This window comes from Hyaena hyaena, unplaced genomic scaffold (genome assembly GCF_003009895.1).
Source record: "Hyaena hyaena isolate Hyena2069 unplaced genomic scaffold, ASM300989v1 scaffold_724, whole genome shotgun sequence".
Classification (NCBI taxonomy): Eukaryota; Metazoa; Chordata; class Mammalia; order Carnivora; family Hyaenidae; genus Hyaena; species Hyaena hyaena.
In genome coordinates, this window is record NW_024081354.1 from 499,650 (window position 1) to 518,040 (window position 18,391).

At 36.0% G+C, this 18,391-nt stretch overlaps 1 protein-coding gene across 6 annotated transcripts in view; it reads right to left on the minus strand.

Annotated features, from left to right (window-relative positions):
* The window catches only part of FAM126B (family with sequence similarity 126 member B), a 94,402-nt gene that overhangs the window by 57,769 nt on the left and 18,242 nt on the right, over nt 1-18,391 (minus strand). For 5 of the 6 annotated variants that reach the window (XM_039217796.1, XM_039217798.1, XM_039217799.1 and 2 more), the window contains exon 2: nt 3,158-3,257. The gene's annotated coding sequence lies outside the window, so the exon portion shown is untranslated. Of the gene's footprint in view, nt 1-3,157; nt 3,258-10,120; nt 10,141-18,391 lie in introns of those variants that run through there. The other variant, XM_039217797.1, reaches the window with a different exon arrangement.

An 18,391-nucleotide genomic window follows, 5' to 3' on the forward strand; every position in this document is an offset into this window, starting at 1 on the left:
TGTATATCCATCAGAGAATGACAATGAAGGCAGCAAATACTGTCTTAGTATTAATATAAAAAACAACTTTGACCACACAAACCCACATAAGGGATTACCCGGACACACACTGAGCATAGACAATCTGGAGGTAGATTGTCTAAGTTTAAGGGTACTTAACTACAGCTATGTTTAAACCCACTGACTCCCTTACTAGCTATATGTAAGCCCTCTGTACCTCATTTCTCTGATTTCAAAAAGAAGGTAATAGCAACACAGAACTTATTTCATATAATTATTGTGTACTTAGAATAGTTCTTATCGGGGCACCTGGGTGACTTTCGATCTCACGGTTCATGAGTTTGAGCCCTGCATTGGGCTCTGCACTAACAGCATGGAGCCTGTTTGGGATTCCCTCTCTCATCCCCTCCCTAACTTGCTCTCTAGCTCTCTTTCAGAATAAATAAACTTAAAAAAAAAATAGTTCTTATCACAACTAAATACTATAAATGTTTGCTACGAGTATTATATACTTAATTTTCCTGATACTATATACAGTACTATAAAACGGCCTCTGTTTTTCCCAACTAATAGATAAGAAAATTAAAGTGTAAATAAGGACAAGTGACCCACACAAGGTAACATAGTTGAACTGATAAACTGGGATTTTAATTTAATGCCTATTCCAAAACCTATGGTTGAAAAATATACCTTGGCCCCTTTCTTACTCCCCAAAGTTTTCTACGTCCTGGCCATATGCTTTCTTTTTCTATAACTTCATGCACCTCTTTACCCCAGGGATTGTTTCCAGCCTAGAATGCTGTCCTACTACTGCTATATAAATTGTGGGCTTCTAATCCTGTTAATCTCAGCAGGCCTTTCTTGACCACTTTGTCTAAATGGCATCCCTTTTTTCCTTCTCTACTATTTTCCATTCCAACAAACATGGTTCATTCTCTTCCTAGAGCTTTGGATTTTTACACCTTGCTTCTTAGATCTTATTACTTATTATCTATCTTCCCTATAACATTGTTAAGTTATATGAAAATGGTCCATTTCTGTTTTAGTCACATTTGAGTGTTCACTATGTACTCAAAGCTAACAAACATACTATGGTATCTGTACTTAATGGCAGGTACTAATGTGTGTTTGTTGAATCAATGAACCACACTGCTTATGTGACCTCGGACAAATCAATTAAATCCTTTGAGCTTTAGTTTTACTTACTACATCTAAAATCCTAAAAATATTTGAGTACCTTCATTTGAAAAATAGAATGGTACTGGCTACAGAGAAATTTTGTAAATATGAATTTCCTAGCTGTTCTCAGTATCTTAGTATCTGGAGATAACTATGAACATAGTTATAAATGTACTATAAATTTTCCTTTTATTTAACCAGACAATGTATAATTTCGTAGATTTTTTTCCTACTGTATATTATACCTATCCTATTACCTGGTATATAAAAAGTATATTTAAAAGCAAAAATCAAGGGGTGCCTGCCTGGCTCAGTCGGTAGAGCATGCAACTCTTGATCTTGAGGTCATGAGTTCAAGCCCCACGTGGGGTCTAGAGATTACTTTAAAAAATGATTACTTTACAGGGCGCCCGGGTGGCTCAGTTGGTTAAGTGTGCAACTTCAGATCAGGTCATGATCTCATGGTTTGTGAGTTCAAGCCCTGCATTGGGCTCTGTGCTGACAGGTCAGAGCTTGAAGCCTGCTTTAGATTCTGTGTCTCCCCCTTTCTCTGCCTCTCCCATGCTCATCCTCTGTCTCTGTTTCTCAATAATAAAAAAATGTTAAAATAAAATTTTTTAAACTATTACTTAAAAAATTAAAGTCTTAAAAGCAAAAATCAAGCTGATTTCCAGCATGCAGCTCAATTTGGGCCCATACTGCCTTACTTTCAGAGTATCTAACAAAGTAAAAAGATATACAGAAAATAAATATTTTTGTATATGTGCTGCCGAAGCGAGCACAGAAAATAAATATTTTTGATGACCATGGTAATGGCAACCTTTATTGGCAAGCCCTGAATATAACATAATGAACAATAATAAACTGCTGGAATGTGATCTGAAGGAGGTCAGTAACTACTTGCCAGGAAGCAAACTCATCCAAGTACAATAAGCTGTCCATTGTCTACACAGGTACAAATTGTGTCTCAGCTGACAGTAAGCATGTATCTTTTGTGGAAATTGTCAATTTCTAAAGAATCAGATTAAAAGAGGCAGTACAGCCTACTGGTTAGAGTATGGGGGTCTAGCTCTATACTGTCTGAGTTCAAATTCTTGTTCCATGACCTACAAGCTATGTATCTATGGGAAAATTACTTAACTAATTTATGGCCTCAAATTCCTCATTTATAAAAGGAGCATAATGTAAGTACCTATGTCAAAGGCTTTTTTTTTTTTAAGATTAAATAAGTTAACACATCTGTGAGCAAAACTAATTATGATAACTGCTCTCAAGGGTTTCTGGTAGACCAAAATTATTGGATAAACAAATCTATACAATTATCAGGGAAACATACGAAACAGCAAAAAATGGTTTTGCTACTGCAAGTTTTCAAACTAGGCCAACAACTATGAAAATATTTCAAGGTACAAGTCTGAAATTTGAGCATTCCAGATGTGCACTTATTGTAAATACCAACTTCTCTAAAAAAAACCCCTAGAGCTGCACCATTCAGTACGGTAGCCGCTAGCTACATGTGGCTATTTAAATTTACTTAACATAACATAACATAAAATTTAAAGATTCAATTCCTTAGTTGCACCAGCTACATTTCAAGTGCTCAGTAGCTACATGTGGCCATACTGGAGAACACAGACATCATCACAGAAATTCTACTGGATAGGAATGATCTCAATGTACCTACATAATACAATTATGCTGAGTAAGTTCAATTATTCAGTAACTAGAAAGATTAGGCAATAAGAAGGTTAAAAGTCACAACTATTAAAAACTATTAAAAAGTATTTCAAAAGTAAAACTCAAAGGCAGTAATTAAGATGTGATTATTTCAAGTTCCTTAGATAAAATTGCTAAGTAAATAAAAGCTATCCACCAAAGATGACCAAAAATTCTAAAATGTCTAATTCTATGGAAAAATCCATTCTTTATCCTTTAAAAAGTCATAATTTTTTTGATAATTTAAATGTCATAATTTTACCTCTGTTCTAAGATCAGTTTTCTAAAGGAGGAGGTGGCACAGGAATGCGGCAGAATTCAAGTGTGGAATTCATTTGTTGAGACTTTAATATTTTCCAGCTCTATAAAAAATAAAAATTAAAAACTGTGAAATAATTGAGATAATATTCTCAATTATTATAATAAGAAACAATTTGTATAAAACATTTATAATACAATTTATTTTTCAGATTAATTAGGGATTTAAAAAATTTCTATAATGACTAGCATATACTTGTGCACCATCATTAAACCAAATTTAAAAAATAGCAGATTTAGAGAAACGAAGTTTGAGCTTTAGTTTCAAATTTCCATTATAAGACCTTGAGTAGGTAACTTAAATATTATGGAGCCTCACTTGAATAATCTATAAAATTCAGTCCTTTTCAGTAAAAAATTCTATGAATCCAACTTTTGGAACATGTTAGTGACCTCTTTCTCTCTCACACACACACACATCATTAAAATTTCAATATGCAGTATAACATCAAGCTTAAATAGTTAAGTATCAATGGCTATATAATGATTTTGGATGAGTTTCACAGAACTGAAAATTTTATCATTTTTAAAAAGAACACAGAAAATGCTATTACTTGAATTTTTGGTACAAAAACATATTAAAAGATATTAAATCAAGGAGAACCCTTTTCAATTGCTAAAAGTATACTTTACTCAGAAAGTAGAAAATATTTTCAAGTACCTGCTGACCACATTATACTCTACCACTTTAATTCAAAGTTGTATCACAACTTTAAAATCTAAAACACCAAAAAATTAACATTTTAAAATATGTTCATTAACAAAATATGATTAAAAATACAAATAATACCACAATAAAATTCTCTTGGAGTTAAATTACATTATCATCACAAAGTCTCTGATGTTTTTCAAAGTAAAGATGTGTCAGGGTCTCCTAATCCAACCATAGCAGCTGACTTTTTATCTCTTATCTATCGACTATCACATAAGATTTTCATTTCATGAGTTCTTCAAGTGGGTGAAAAAACTTGAAGAGGACTAAGAGAATACCCCTGGAAAGATATGCAAGAAACTGGTCATACTTTGGGAAGTGGCATTTGATGTCAAGGAACCTCTCTTTTTATACCTTGGGAATTTGGAGCCACCAAGACAATTGCCAGATTTTGAAGCAGTGTAAGCAGGCTGACTAAAGAGCTATACTAGGAATCTCTAGTATCTCTAGAGATCGGTCTCCAACAATCTTTCAGGGTTAAGGATACACATACTCACTAGGTTCTCAATTTAAGGTGGGTGGGTGGGGGGAACCAATAGGGCAAAGGATAGGAAACTGAGTTTTATTAAACTTTAACATAGCTTTAAAACAGTTCAACCCCCCAGGGGCACCTGGGTGGCTTAGTCGGTTAAGCGTCCGACTTTCGCTTAGGTCATGATCTCGTGGTTCATGGGTTCGAGCCCCGCGTCGGGCTCTGTGCTGACTGCCAGCTCAGAGCCTGGAGCCTGTTTCAGTCTGTGACTCCCTCTCTCTCTGACCCTCCCCTGCTCACGCTGTCTCTCTCTCTCGCCTAGAAGTAAATTAAAAAAACATTAAAAAAAAAAAACATTAAAGGGGCGCCTGGTGGCGTAGTCGGTTAAGCGTCCGACTTTCTCTTAGGTCATGATCTCACGGTTCGTGGGTTCGAGCCCCGCGTCGGGCTCTGTGCTGACTGCCAGCTCAGAGCCTGGAGCCTATTTCAGAGTCTGTGTCTCCCTCTCTCTCTGACCCTCCCCTGCTCACGCTGTCTCTCTCTCTCTCTCCTAGAAATAAAAATATTTAAAAAAAAAAACATTAAAAAAAAAAAAACAGTTCAACCCCTGATAAATTGGAAGTAATAAGCCTCTCAGCCATTTGAGCAACAGAAAAAAAAAAAAAAGGAACCCCATCAGGAGGATAACACTGTCTGAAGCCTCTATGGTTCTTTCATATACAAAGTATAGCACACAATCAAAAATTAGTAAATATGCTAAGTGACAAAAACATGATCAATAATTAAGAGAAAACTAGACAGAATCAGATCCACAGATAATCCAACAATAAAGTTCACACACAAGGACAGCTATTTAAAATAATTCTGGGGCTGTCTGGGTGGCTTAGTCATTGAGCATCTGGCTCTTGGTTTCAGCTCAGGTCATGATCTCCTGGTTTGTGGGTTCAGGCGCTGTGTCGGGCTCTGCGCTGACAGTACAGAGCCTGCCTGGGATTTTCTCTCTCCCCCTTAACTTAAAAACTTTAAAAAAATTAGTATCATAGCAAAATATTATTAAAAATAAAATAATTCTCAAATAACATACTAAATAGAGTGAAAAATCTACAAAATTGATGAGGTGGAAAATTTCACCAATGAATTAAGATACATAAAAAAATTAAATGTAAATTCTAAAACTGAAAAATACAATATATGAAATTAAGAACTCAATATATTGCTTTTGTAGCAAACTGGTCACAGCAGATCATAGGATTAGAAGGTAAGTCAATAAAAAATACCAAACTATAGCTTGAGAAAGAAAGTAGGAAAGAAGAGTAGAAGGGAGGGGAAAAGTTGGAGGAGAGTTTTAAGAGAAATGGAAAATATGCTCAAAATGTCTACTATACATACAATTGAGGTTCCAGACAAGAGGAGACAGATATAAGCAACATTCTAAGAATAACAGAGTTTTACAAAACTGATGATAGAAATCATTTCAGGGATTCAAGACACTCTGCCAACTCCAAGCAGAATTACTCAAAAAACACCATACCCAGCGTGTCATCATCAAACTATAAAAGGAATGAGTGACTCCATAATAGCTAAAACATGGAAAGAGCCTAAGTGTCCATCAACGGACGAATGGATCAAGAAGATGTGGTTTATCTATACCATGGAATACTACATGGCAATGAGAAAGAATGAAATCTGGCCATGTGCAGCAACATGGATGGACCTTGAGGGTGTTATGCTGAGCGAAATAAGTCAGGCAGAGAAGGACAAATATCATATGTTTGCACGTATAGGAGGATTAGGAGGAACTTAACTGACGAACAAGGGGGAGAAGAAGGGGGGAAATGGTGGGGGAAAGGGAGAGAGGCAAACCATGAGAGACTCTTGAATGCTGACAAAAACTGAGGACTGATGGATGTGGGGGGGAGGGGGGATGGGCATAGAGGAGGGCACTTGTGGGGATGAGCACTGGGTGTTATGTGGAGACTAATTTGACAATAAACTATTTGTAAAAAAAAAAAAAAAAGGAATAAGTGAAAATACAAAAAGCACAGAAAAAAATTAGTTGACCTTCAAAGAAGCAGTGAGATTGACAGCAAATTTCTCAACAGAAACAAAAGAAGCCAAGATATAACAGAATGGTAGTTAAAAGGACAAAAGAACTGCCAATCTAGATATAGTAAATATCCTTTAACTGACCAGCAAAAATTTCCTTTAAAAATTAAGGTAGGTGCGCCCTCGGTGGCTCAGTCAATTAAGCGTCCTACTTTGGCTCAGGCCACAATCTCGTGGTTTCCTGGGCTCAAGCCCCACATAGGGGCTCTGTGCTGACAGTTTGGAGCCTGCTTGGGATTTTCTGTCCCCCTCTCTTTCCGCCCCTTCCCCACTCAGCTGTCTCTGTCTTTCTCAAAATAAATAAATAAACTTCAAAAATGTTTTTAAAAAATCAAGCACGATGTTTGTTTTAAAAATTAAGGTGGAGGAGGAGCACCTAGGTAGCACGGTGGTTTAAGCATCAAGTCTTGGTTTCACCTCAGATCATGATCTCACGGTTGGTATGTTCGACTGACCCCCACCCATGTCAAGCTCTGGGCTGACAATGCAGAGCCTACTTGGGGTTCTTTTTCTCCCCCCCACCCCACCTACCCCTCCCCAGTGCATGCACACATGCACATGCACTCACTCAAAATAAACATCAAAAACAAAAGACTTTAAAATATTAAGGTGGAGGAGAGGTATCTGGGAAGATGACAGAGTAAAGAGCACCAGGAATCTATCAGCATCTAGACAACAATTATATTTGTAGAATCTGTTTGGGAATTCTGAAGTCTACTGAATGCTTGCAACTTCCATGGAAAGACTTGTGGTTTTTATTTTAATTGTGATTAATTTTGGTCAATTTCAGCTCTTAGCACAGCAACAGCTGCCCATCCCCCACCCTGAAACACACGGCAAGGAGCAGAGCACATGTTTCTATAACAGCTTGCAGGAACCAGGGTGGGCAAATAGGACTCTGTCTAACAAATACCATATATTTGTGCTGTGATAGCTGACTGCTGCTTCTGATCATGGAGGTACTGAAAAAGAGCTGGGCAACCACTGTTGTTCCATCTCCCCTTATTGTTGCAACCCTCACCCCTCCCATTAAAGTGACTTCCAGGGGACTCATGGGCCTGTTCCCATATTCCCCCCTCTGCTTTTCTCTTTCTCCCCTTTTGGGAGCCAGACATCAAAGACGGGGAAAAATAGAAAGTGATCATGCATGCCCTGAATGTGCACAGAAAAGACTGTAAGTTTACATCTTAGGCTGACTCTTGGCACAGAGATAGCCTATAACAAAAAAACAAAAGAAAAAGAAAAAGAAAAGGAAGGAGGGGGAGGGAGGGAACAAAAAGAATGGCAAACCCCAAGAAGGGTAAAAATCTGATTTCCAGAGTTTCACACTGTTATATTCAAATGTCCAGCATTCAACAACAATAAAAACCTCACAAGGTATGTGAAGAAACAGGAAAGTGTGGCCCATTCAAAGGAAAATTGTCCCTGAAGAAGACCTGATGGCAGATATCTTAGAAAAAGACTTTAAAACAGCTGTCTTAAAGATATTTAAGGAGTATGTGGAGAAAGTTAAGAAAATGAGATATGAACAAAATGGAAATATAAATAAAGAGACAGAAAAACTAAAAACAAAAAAATTCTGGAGCTGAAAAATACAGTAACTGAAATGAAAATTTCACTGCTGGGACTCAAAGGTAGATTTGAGTAGCCAGACGAAATAAAGTTAACTTCAAGGGGTGCCTAGGTGGCTCATCGGTTAAGTGTCCAACTTCTGCTCAGGTCATGATCTGGCAGTTCATGAGTTTGAGCCCTGCGTTGGGCTCTGTGCTGACAGCTCAGAGCCTGGAGCTTGCTTCTGATTCTGTGTCTCCCTTTCTCTCTGCCCCTCCCCTGCTCATGCTCTGTCCTTCTCTCTTTCAAAAATAAATAAACATTAAAAAAATTTTTTATATAAAAAAATAAACTTCAAGGTAGGACAATGAAAATTATCCTGTATAAAAACACAAAAAGACTGAAGTGAACAGAGATTAAGGGACCTGTCCACCAACAAATTAAGATATGCATTGTGGAAGTCTTATAAGGAGAAGACAGGGAAAGAGGTAGAGAAAATCCTTATTTATTTATTTATTTATTTATTGTTAATTTTTTTTTTAATTTTAGAGACAGAAAACAGGAGCAAGGGAGAGGGGAGTGGGAGTGGGAGGAGAGAGAAGGGGAGACAGAGAGAATGAGAGACTCTTAGGCAGATCCAATGTGGGGCTCAATCCCATGACCCTGGGATTGTGACCTGAGCCAAAATCAAGAGTTGGATGCTCAACTGACAAGCCACCCAGGCACCCTAGTAGAGAAAATACTTAAAGAAATAATGGCTGAAAACGTCCCAAATTTGATGAAATGCATGACTACAAACATCCAAGAAGTTCAATGAACTACAATTAAGAGGAATCAAAGAAACCCACACTGGGACACATTATAATCAAACTGTTGAAAAACAAAGAGGATTTTGAAAACAGCAAGACAGAAATGAGTTGTCAGATACAAAGGAACCCTTAATAAGACTATAAGGAGATTTCTCATAAGAAACTTTAAAGCCCAGAAGGCTGATATATTCTAAGGGCTAAAAGGAAAAAAAAAAAAGGCAACCAAGAATCCAACATCTGGCAAAACTATTCTTCAAAAGTGAGATAAGAGGGGCGCCTGGGTGGCTTAGTCGGTTAAGCGTCCGACTTTCACTTAGGTCATGATCTCGCGGTTCGTGGGTTCGAGCCCCGCGTCGGGCTCTGTGCTGACTGCCAGTTTGGAGCCTGGAGCCTATTTCAGAGTCTGTGTCTCCCTCTCTCTCTGACCCTCCCTGCTCACGCTGTCTCTCTCTCTCCTAAAAATAAATAAAAATATTAAAAAAAAAAGTGAGATAGGAAATAAGATAGTCCCAGATTTTAAAAGAGCTGAGCGAGTTCATTACCACTAGACATGCCCTACAAGAAAGGCTCAAGGGAATCCTACAAAGTGAAATAAAAAGACACTAGACAATAAACTCAAAGCTGTCTAAAGAAATAAAAATCTCAGCAAAGGCAAATACATGGGCCATTATAAAAGCTAATACTATTGTAACAATGACATAACCATTTTTTAAAATGTTTATTTACTTATTTTTGAGAGAGACAGAGAGACAGAGTGTGAGCGAAGGAGGGACAGAGAGAGGGAGACACAGAATCCGAAGCCGGGTTCAGGCTCTAAGCTGCCAGCAGAGAGCCCGACATGGAGCTCAAACTCATGAACTGTTGTGATCATGACCTAAGCTGAAGTTGGACATTTAACTGACTGAGCCACCCAGGTGTCCCTATAACCATTTTTGTACACGATTTAGGAGACTAATACATTAAAAAGAAACAACTATTAGTCTAAAAGCTAGTATTATGGTAACTTTGGTGTCCACATTTTGTTTTCGACATAATTTAAGAAACTAATACATTTATTTATTTGCAAACACTTCTTAATTTGTAAAAGATGCTTAGGAGGAAAACTGCATCTGCTCAAGTACAAGTTTTACATGACTATTTCGTTTATGTCCCATGTACTTGAGAGACATTGAGGTTAATTTAATTATGACTGTCTCATGCTTAGTATCATAAAGAGATTGTCATGATTGCACAGTGAGGTAATATACAGTTACCTACCTTGACATTTACTTTGTTGTCAACTAGATCAAGACTAATGCATTTAAAAGAATTATTTATGTACATAGATGCAATCAACAACTGAAAGGGGTGGGAATAGACCTATAAAGAAGTAGAGATTTATTATGTTACTGAAGTTAAATTAGTGCAAATTCAAATTACACTGTTATAACTTTAGGATATTAAATGCAACCTCCACAGTAACCATATATACACACAAAATCAGCTATAGAATATACACAAAAGGAATTGAGAAATAAATATAAAATTTTCACTAAATCAATCAACTAAATGCTAAAGCAATGCAGAAATATGGAACAAAAAATATAAAATATGTAGAAAATAGCAAAATTACAGAATTTCTTATCAGTAATCAGTAATTACTGTAAATGTGAATGGATTAAACTCTTCAAAAGAATTTGGCAAAATAGATTAAAAAGACATGATCCAACTATAAGACTCACTTGAAATCCAAAGACACAGACTGAGAGTAAAAGAATGGAAAAGGATAGTCCATGCAAATGGTAACTAAAAGAGATCAAAGATGGCTATACTAATATCGGACAAAATAAACTTTAATTCAAAGAGACAAAGGAGGACATGGCATGTAATAAAAGATTCAATACAGCAAGAAGACATAACAATTATAAACATTATGTACCTAATGACAGACCACCAAAATATTTGAAGAAAAACTGACAGAACTGAAGGGAAAAATAGTTCTACAATATTTGGAGGCTTCAATACCCCACTCACAATAATGGACAGAACAAGCAGACAGAAGGAAATTAGGGAAACAGAGGATGTAAACAACACAATAATCCAACTAGATCCAACACACATATACAGAACACTCCACCCAACAAAAACAGATACATTCTTCAAGTACCACTGGGCCACTTTCCAAGATAGATCATATGTTAAGACACAAATTAAATACCAATAGATTTCAGAAAAACAGATATTACACATAGTATCTTCTGGGATCATTAACAGGAGTAAGTCAGAAGTGAACAGAAGAAAAATGGGAAAATCCATAAAATTGTAAAAATTAAACAAAACATTTAAAAACGACCAACAATCCAAAGAAGAAATCACAAAATAAATTACAAAATACTTGAGACAAAGGAAAATAAACACATGATATACCAAAATCTATGAGATGTAGCAAAAGTGGTGCTAATGAGGAAATTTAGAATTATAAATGCTTGCATTAAAAAATAAGAAAGGTCTCAAATCAACAACCTAACTCTGCAACTTAAAGAACTAGAAAAAGGGGCACCTGGGTGGCTCAGTCAGTTAAGCATTAGACTCTTGATTTCAGCTCAGGTTCATAATATTGAGCCCCATGCTTATACCACTAAGCCTGCTTGGGACTCTCTCGCCACCTCTACTCCTCCCCCACACATGCATTAGCACATGCTTGCTTGCTCTCTCTCAAATAAGTAAACTTAAAAAAACAAAAAAAGAAAGAAAGAAACTTAAGAAAGAAGGAAAAAATAAGCCCAAAGCTAGCAGAGGGATGAAAATAACAAAAATTGGGAGTCCCTGGGTGGCTCAGTTGGTCAAGCGTCCAACTTGGGCTCAGGTCATAACCTCACGGTCTATGGGTTTGAGGCCGATGTCAGGCTCTGTGCTGACAGCTCAGAATCTGCTGAGCAAACCTGCTTTGGATTCTATTTCTCCCTCTCTCTCTCAAAAATGAATAAACATTTAAAAAAATTAAAATCTTAAGTAAATAAATGAAAATCCATTGATGATGTAAGTCTGAGTTTAAAAAAAATAAAGATTAACAGAGATAAATGTAATAGAGAACAGAAAAACAATAGAGAAAAACAACAAAACCAAAAGCTGGTCCTTGGTGGGAGAAAGGGAGAGAAGCAAACCATGAGAGACTCTTGAATGCTGAGAAACAAACCGAGGACTGATGGATGTGAAGAGGAGGGGGGAGATGGGCATGGAGGAGGGCACTTGTGGGGATGAGCACTGGGTGTTATATGGAAACCAATTTGACAATAAACTATTTGTAAGAAAAAAAAGAAGATTAAGAAAATTGACAAAGTTTAGTGAGATGGACTAAGAAAAAAAGAGAACATAAAATACTAAACTTGGAAATGAAAAGAGTAAGATTACTACTGATTCTATAGAAATAAAAAGTTATGAGAGTTCTATGAAATATTGTACACCAATAAACTGGAGAACCAAATTTCTGGAAATAATCTACCAAGACTAAATCATGAGAAACATAAAATCTGAATATATCTATAACTAGTAAAGTGATTTATTTAATCAGCAGTCAAATATCTTCTGATAAAAAAAGCCCTGGACCTGATGGCTTCACTGATAAATACCACCAAACATTTAAAGAACTAATACCAATCCTTCTCAAACGTCTGAAAAAAACAGAAGAAAAAGGAATACTTCATAATTCATTCTATAAGGCCGGTATTATCCTGATACCAAAGCCAGACGAAGATACAAGAAAACAACAGATCAATATATCTCTTATAAATGTCAGTGCAAAAATCCTCGACAAAACACTAGCAAATAGAATTCAGCAGCATATTAAAAGGATTATATACTATGACCAAGTAGGATTTTTTTACTGGAATGCAAGGATGGGTCAAACATACAAAAATGTAATATACCCTATTACTAGAATGAAGGGAAAATGCCACATGATAATCTCAATTCATGCAAGAAAAGCATGTGACAAAATTCAACACCTTTTTCGATTAAAAAAAAAGTAAACAACAAAAAAAAGGAATAGAAAGAAACTATCCTAACATAATAAAGGCCATACCTGAAAATCCCAGAAAATATTATACACAATGCTGAAAGACTGGAAGTTTTTCCTCTAAGATCAGGAATAGGGAACTGCTTTCACCACTTCCATTCAATATAGTACTGGAAGTTCTAGCCAGGGTAAATACACAAGAAATAGAAATAAGAGGCATCCAAATAGGAAAGGAAAAAGCAAAACCACGTTTGTATATGTAAGATATGAAACCCTAAAGACTCCACCAAAAGAACCCTGTTGGATCTAATAAACATATCCAAAAGTAGCAGAACCAAAGTTAACTCACAAATATCAGTTGCATTTCTATATACTAAGAACAGACAATCTGAAAAGGAAAAATTCTGTTTACCAAAAAATTCAATTTACAATAGTATCAAAAGGAATAAAACACTTATAAATTAACTTAACCAAGAAGGTTAAAGACTTGTACAATGAAAACTGTTAAGACATTGGTGAAAGAAACTAAAGACAGAAATAAAGGAAAACTCATCCCATGGTCATGGAAGGCTTAATATTGTTAAGATGTCAATACAGTTGACTCCTGAGCAACATGGATTTGAAATGCACAGATCTACTTCCATAGAGATTTTATGGATAAATACTATACTGTAAATGTACTTTCTATTCCTTATTTTATCAAAATTTCCTTTTCTCTAGCTTACTTTACTATAATACAGTATTTAATACCTATAACATACAAAATATATATTAATCGACTATATTATTGGTAAGGCTTCTGGTCAACAGGAGGCTATTAGTAAAGTTTTGGGGAATTCAAAAGTTATATACAAATTTTTGACTGTGCAGGGAGTCAGTGCCCCAACACCCATTTATTCAAGGGTCAACTATGTCTGTATCTGTATCTATCTATATCTATATCTATACCTATACCTATTTCTGTATCTATATCTATCTATCTATCTATCACATGTTCTTTATCCATTCATCCACTTATACTTAGATTGTTTCCGTATCTTGATATTATAAATAAAATTATAATAAACATGGGGGTGCAGGCATCTTTTTAAGTTAGTGTTTTTTTTTTAATTTGGGTAAGTATCCAGAAGTGGAATTGCTGGATCATATGGTAGTTCTATTTTTTTATTTTTTGAGGAACCTCCATACCTGTTCCCATAGTGGTTGCACCAATTTATGTTTCCACTAACCTTGCACAAGAGTTCCTTTTGCTCCAAATCCTTGCCAACACTTGTTACTTTTTATCTTTCTGACAATAGCCATTCAAACAGGTGTGAGAATACCTCACTGTAGTTTTGATTTGTATTTCCCTGATTACTAGCAAAGATGAGTATCTTTTCACATACCTATTGGCTGTCTGTAAGTCTTCTTTGGGAAAATGTCTATCCAGATCCTCTACCCAAAAAGATAGTCTTTTAAATAAAAGATGCTCAGGGCGCCTGGGTGGCTCAGTTGGTTGAGCGTACAACTTCGGCTCAGGTCATGAACTTGCAGTTCGTGGGTTCAAGCCCTGCGTCGGGCACTGTGCTGACAGCTAGCTCAGAGCCTGGAGCCTGCTTTGGAGTCTGTGTCTCCCTCTCTCTCTGATCACACCCCTACTCCTCCCCCCTCCCCCCCTGCTCACACTATCTCTATCTCTCTCTCAAAAATAAATAAAACATTTAAAAATAAATAAAAGATACTGGATCAACTGGATATCACTATGGAAAATAATGTAACATGATCTCTAAACTTACAAAATTCAAAAGATTGAGTCCCAAAGAGAACACAGAACTAAGTGCTAAAGTACACATAACAAACAAAAAACCCATAGCAAAACATCTTTGTGTCTTTGAAGCAGACAAACTTTTTAAAGCAATACAAAAAGCACTGTAACAACAACAAAAAATACATAAATTATGTTGTATTAAATCTATCATTAAAAGACAGATTGAGTAACAAAGCAAGCCAAAGACTAGAAGTAGATACCAGCAATACATATGCCTAATACCTAAGGAGAGGTCTGTGACTGCTTGGGGGTAGGGATTGGGTGGGAAAACTGTGAGGTCCTAAACAAAAGGCAAGCCTAAAACTGAAATTAGACCAGGATGAGAGACATTATACTTACCCTCAATCATGATCCTCATACTGAGGAAAAGAAGTAAAGTGAAGAGGGAAGGGCTTTCTAGTTCTACAGAAGACAGCGATAGGAACTGAATTTACTCTCTTGCCTGAAGTAATCAAAAGGTGGGGAGGATTATAAAACAGTTTTTCAAGACACTGGGAACACATAATGAAGAACAATGAAGTTGCCCATTTTCCTTTCTTGGGAGAGTTTCCAAGGTGCAGTACAAGGAAGGAAAAAGCAGGTGAAACATGGCTGACTCCCTGAGTTAAGGAGGTAGAGCTGAAAGTCCATGCTGACCAAGTGTTAGAGTTTGCAGGATAGAATAAGAAAGGAAAGAGCAGCACAGAAGAACTCTAGAGATCTGTAAAAGGTTCTCTTCTTGTAGTCGGATGAGAATTGATCAGCACATATGTGTGTGAGCCAGGGATAGGCAAGAAGCCAGGGAAAGAAATGCCTACAGAATCAGAAGTAGCAGTACCCAGAATTCATGCAGGGCCAGAAATAGCATCTACTCTCACCAACCAGGTTGAATTGAGTAAAGTACATGAGAGTCCCTTGCAAATAATGGAGAATAGGTATCCCTTTACTGAACAAAGCTCCAGTAGTGCTTAATAAATTTTGTCATCAAAACCTGGAAGAATCAAACTGTTTGCCAATAATTTTATATCCCAGAGAAGTACTCAAAAATATTTATAGCAATACAAAAATATCCAGAACACTCCAAGCTAAAACTCACAGTATCAAGCATCCAAAAAAAAAAAAAAAAAAATTTACCAAGAATGCAAAGAATTAGGAAAACAAGTGAAGAGAAAAATTGATCAAAACTGACCACAAATTAAGTAATGTTACAATGAACAAAAACTTTAAAACAATAAATAATATTCAAACCACTAAATAGAGTCATAGAAATTTTTAAAAAGGCCTAACTCAAAATTCTAAAAATAAAAGTTATAACAGAAGAATTACCCTGAATGGGAAAAATGGCACAGTAGACATTACAGAAAAAAAGATTAGTGAACTTGAAGAGACAGCAACAGAAATTAGTCAAAATGAAACACAGAGAAAAGAGAATTAAAAAAAGGCAGCAGTGAGCTGTGGGACAATTTTCAAGCAGCCTACAATATATGTAAATGGATTCCCCAAAGGAGAAAAGGGACAAAAAAAACTTATTTTTGAAAGAAGCAATGTTGAAAAATATTTCTAAATTTTCTAAATTGGATTAAAAACTATTAACCTACCGTTCCAAGAAGTTCAATGAAACCCAAGAGAAGACATATGAAGAAAACCACACCAAAGCACATTATAATTAAATTCCTCAAAACTAGTAGTAAAGAAAACATCTTAAAACACCTCAAGGGGGTAAAAAGACACATTACGCACAGAGACACATAGATAAGCACAACAGAAAAGATGCAAGAGAGAAGGCAATGAAGCATTATCTTTAAAATACTAAAAGAAAAAAACCTATCAACCAAGAATTCTATAAACCAAAAATAGCTCTCAAAAACAAAGACAAAACCAAAAAAGAATTTTTCAGATATATAAAAGCACTACAAGAAATGCTTTCTTTCTTTGAAGAAGAAAGAAAACCAGATAGAAATATGTATTTACACAAAGGATTGAAGAATTTCACACATGGTAATTACAAAGATAAATACATGATTGTTTTCTCATTAAATTTCTTATTATTTTCTACAGATATTAAGAGAAAATAAAAGAATCTTATAAACACTTTATGCCAATACACTGAACAACTTAATTGACATGGAAAGATTTCTTCAAAGAAACATACTACAAAAATTCATTGAAGAAAGAGATAATGTGAATACTCCTGTATCTATTTTAAAAATAGAATTTGTCGGGGTGCCTGGGTGGCTAAGTCGGCTGGACTTCAGCTCAGGTCATGATCTCACGGTTCGTGGGTTCAAGCCCTGCGTCGGGCTCTGTGCTGACAGCTAGCTCAGAGCCTGGAGCCTGTTTCAGATTCTGTCTCCCTCCCCTGCTCACGTGGTCTCTCTCTCTCAAAAATAAATAAACCGTTAAAAAAAATTTTTTTTAAATAGAAATTGCCGTTTAAAAAAAATCCCTATCCTCCCAAATGTGAGAAACTGGCCCCCTTTGTGTTACAGGCAGATAGGCATGGCTGAAAGTTGAGGGTAAAGTATGAATACTGAGGAAAACCCTCTGAGAACTAAGTTCCCACTCTTAAAAAAAAAAGCGATGCCAACCTACCATCAGAAAACGTTGAAGTCTGAAGTGCACTGAAGGTATTGACAGTAGCAACAAACACAAACCCAGCTCAACTCCTCAGCAGGTTGACTAAACCTACTCCCCACGCACTAATGGTCAGACAGAAAAGTGCTCATTTTGGGGGCATAAATACAATTTAATTGTCTCTACTGTTCTACACAAAGTATCTGGTATTCAAGAAAAAATTTCAAGACACAAAAACAACTCAAGATAGAAAGCAATCAACAGGACCAGGCTAAGAAATAACCCACAGTTTAGAACTACCAATCAGGCATGTCAGCATTACCTATATTAAAGGATCTATTAAAAAGTTGGACAACATGCATGAGTAGATAGATAATTACAATAGAGTAATGAAAACTATAAGAAAAAAAATCAAATGGAAGTGGTAGGGGGCAAAAAAAAAAAAAAAAAACCAACAACAATGATTCAAAGATAAAGAATTCCTTTTCCAGGCTCAACTGGGGATAATCAACACAATTTAGGAAGGAATAAATAAACTTAAAAATAAGTCAAAAGAAATTATTAAACCTGAAACACAAAGAGAAATAACAGAGTGAGGAAAAACTCACAGGTCATCCACGAGACTTTATCTGAAGTCCCAGAAAGAGAAAGGAGAAAATAAGATAAAAGAAACATAAGGGAAAATGGCTGGGAATTTTATTAAAAAATAATGAAAAACATCAATCATAGATCCAAGAAGCTCAGAGAAATCAAAACAGGATGAATACTCTTCCATCAAAACAAATCACCACCTAGATACATTATAATATAAAAACTAAATGAGTTGTGAGGGAATCAATGTAGTGTTTGCAAGGGAGATAATTTCAACCCATTTCCACACATCTTAATCCTTCAGCCAAAACACAAAAGTGTTTAGAAGTTCCTGGAGAACTGCACTGGAGAGTACTTTCTGGAAAGGGTTACTGAAGTGCCATGTGTACTATCATTTCCCAAGGATAGATACCAATAGTATTACATCTTAAACCCATGTCCAAACAGAAGGAACTTCAGGGCTATTACTCAGAGATCCTGATATATGTCGGTAACAGCTTGAAGGATACATTAGACTGATGTGGTTCACATTTAAGAAACCTAAAGGGCAAGAGATAAGCTAGCTAATGACTCCAGAATGTCA